Source organism: Chinchilla lanigera, unplaced genomic scaffold, assembly GCF_000276665.1.
Source record: "Chinchilla lanigera isolate Chin_1 unplaced genomic scaffold, ChiLan1.0 scaffold00044, whole genome shotgun sequence".
NCBI lineage: Eukaryota > Metazoa > Chordata > Mammalia > Rodentia > Chinchillidae > Chinchilla > Chinchilla lanigera.
This window is the reverse complement of record NW_004955445.1, coordinates 8076218-8076699: the sequence shown is the minus strand read 5'-3', so window position 1 is coordinate 8076699 and position 482 is coordinate 8076218.

Below are 482 nucleotides of genomic sequence, written 5' to 3'. Positions count from 1 at the left end.
TTTTTTGGTTTTTTGGTTTTTCTCCGGCACCAGGAACCGAACTCACGACCTTGCGCTTGCCAGGCAGGCGCTTTGCCGCTGAGCTAAATCCCCAGCCTCTCTGCTCTGATCTTTATAGTTCCTTCCTTGTACAAAGTTTGGACTTGGCCTGCTCTTCTTTTTCTAGCACCTTGAGGTTCAACATTAAGTAATTTATTTGAGTTTGCTGTTTTCCTGATATGGATATTCACTGCTATAAATTTCCCTCATGGGACTGCTTTCATTCTGTCCCATAAGTTTTGGTATGTTGTATTGTCATTATCATTTAGTTATAGAAATTTTCTAATTTCTTATTTAATTTCAGCTGTAATCCATTGGTTGTTCAGGAGGGCATTGTTTAATTTCCATGCGTTTATGAAGTTCTTGTGGTTTCTTTTGTCATTGATTTCCAATTTCATTGCACTATGGTCTCATAATATGCATGGGATAATTTCAATTCCTTT